Source organism: Musa acuminata, unplaced genomic scaffold, assembly GCF_036884655.1.
Source record: "Musa acuminata AAA Group cultivar baxijiao unplaced genomic scaffold, Cavendish_Baxijiao_AAA HiC_scaffold_1136, whole genome shotgun sequence".
Lineage (NCBI taxonomy): Eukaryota > Viridiplantae > Streptophyta > Magnoliopsida > Zingiberales > Musaceae > Musa > Musa acuminata.
In genome coordinates, this window is record NW_027021348.1 from 9,446,788 (window position 1) to 9,449,287 (window position 2,500).

Consider the following 2,500-nt stretch of genomic DNA (forward strand, 5'->3'; position numbering starts at 1 on the left):
GCCGCTCGCCGCTCGCTCGCGCAGCCAAAAATGGCCTGTTTTGGCCCGTTTTTGGGCTGTTTTGGCCTGTTTTTGGGCTGTTCTTGCGTGGTGCGGTGACCATCGTGAGCGGAGCAAAACGTCAGCCATCTCAGCACCCTGGAACCCCCCGGGTGGCACAGGGCTGGATGGGGCTTTCGTATAGCAGGGACGGTGCTGCCTCTCGCTTCGCTCGCTGTCCGCCGCTCGCCGCTCGCTCGCGCAGCCAAAAATGGCCAGTTTTGGCCCGTTTTTGGGCCGTTTTGGCCTGTTTTTGGGCTGTTCTTGCATGGCGCGGCGACCGTCGTGAGCGGAGCAAAATGTCAGCCATCTCAGCACCCTGGAACCCCCCGGGTGGCACAGGGCTGGATGGGGCTTTCGTATAGCAGGGACGGTGCTGCCTCTCGCTTCGCTCGCTGTCCGCCACTCGCCGCTCGCTCGCGCAGCCAAAAATGGCCAGTTTTGGCCAGTTTTTGGCCTGTTCTTGCGTTGCGCGGTGACCGTCGAGAGCGGACCAAAACGTCAGCCATCTCAGCACCCTGGAACCCCCCGGGTGGCACAGGGCTGGATGGGGCTTTCGTATAGCAGGGACGGTGCTGCCTCACGCTTCGCTCGCTGTTCGCCGCTCGCCGCTCGCTCGCGCAGCCAAAAATGGCCTGTTTTGGCCCGTTTTTGGGCTGTTTTGGCCTGTTTTTGGGCTGTTCTTGCGTGGCGCGGCGACCGTCGTGAGCGGAGCAAAATGTCAGCCATCTCAGCACCCTGGAACCCCCCGGGTGGCACAGGGCTGGATGGGGCTTTCGTATAGCAGGGACGGTGCTGCCTCACGCTTCGCTCGCTGTTCGCCGCTCGCCGCTCGCTCGCGCAGCCAAAAATGGCCTGTTTTGGCCCGTTTTTGGGCTGTTTTGGCCTGTTTTTGGGCTGTTCTTGTGTGGCGCGGCGACCGTCGTGAGCGGAGCAAAATGTCAGCCATCTCAGCACCCTGGAACCCCCCGGGTGGCACAGGGCTGGATGGGGCTTTCGTATAGCAGGGACGGTGCTGCCTCACGCTTCGCTCGCTGTTCGCCGCTCGCCGCTCGCTCGCGCAGCCAAAAATGGCCTGTTTTGGCCCGTTTTTGGGCTGTTTTGGCCTGTTTTTGGGCTGTTCTTGCGTGGCGCGGCGACCGTCGTGAGCGGAGCAAAATGTCAGCCATCTCAGCACCCTGGAACCCCCCGGGTGGCACAGGGCTGGATGGGGCTTTCGTATAGCAGGGACGGTGCTGCCTCACGCTTCGCTCACTGTTCGCCGCTCGCCGCTCGCTCGCGCAGCCAAAAATGGCCTGTTTTGGCCCGTTTTTGGGCTGTTTTGGCCTGTTTTTGGGCTGTTCTTGCGTGGTGCGGTGACCATCGTGAGCGGAGCAAAACGTCAGCCATCTCAGCACCCTGGAACCCCCCGGGTGGCACAGGGCTGGATGGGGCTTTCGTATAGCAGGGACGGTGCTGCCTCTCGCTTCGCTCGCTGTCCGCCGCTCGCCGCTCGCTCGCGCAGCCAAAAATGGCCAGTTTTGGCCCGTTTTTGGGCCGTTTTGGCCTGTTTTTGGGCTGTTCTTGCGTGGTGCGGCGACCGTCGTGAGCGGAGCAAAATGTCAGCCATCTCAGCACCCTGGAACCCCCCGGGTGGCACAGGGCTGGATGGGGCTTTCGTATAGCAGGGACGGTGCTGCCTCTCGCTTCGCTTGCTGTCCGCCACTCGCCGCTCGCTCGCGCAGCCAAAAATGGCCAGTTTTGGCCCGTTTTTGGGCCGTTTTGGCCAGTTTTTGGCCTGTTCTTGCGTTGCGCGGTGACCGTCGAGAGCGGAGCAAAACGTCAGCCATCTCAGCACCCTGGAACCCCCCGGGTGGCACAGGGCTGGATGGGGCTTTCGTATAGCAGGGACGGTGCTGCCTCACGCTTCGCTCACTGTTCGCCGCTCGCCGCTCGCTCGCGCAGCCAAAAATGGCCTGTTTTGGCCCGTTTTTGGGCTGTTTTGGCCTGTTTTTGGGCTGTTCTTGCGTGGTGCGGTGACCATCGTGAGCGGAGCAAAACGTCAGCCATCTCAGCACCCTGGAACCCCCCGGGTGGCACAGGGCTGGATGGGGCTTTCGTATAGCAGGGACGGTGCTGCCTCTCGCTTCGCTCGCTGTCCGCCGCTCGCCGCTCGCTCGCGCAGCCAAAAATGGCCAGTTTTGGCCCGTTTTTGGGCCGTTTTGGCCTGTTTTTGGGCTGTTCTTGCGTGGTGCGGCGACCGTCGTGAGCGGAGCAAAATGTCAGCCATCTCAGCACCCTGGAACCCCCCGGGTGGCACAGGGCTGGATGGGGCTTTCGTATAGCAGGGACGGTGCTGCCTCTCGCTTCGCTCGCTGTCCGCCACTCGCCGCTCGCTCGCGCAGCCAAAAATGGCCAGTTTTGGCCCGTTTTTGGGCCGTTTTGGCCAGTTTTTGGCCTGTTCTTGCGTTGCGCGGTGACC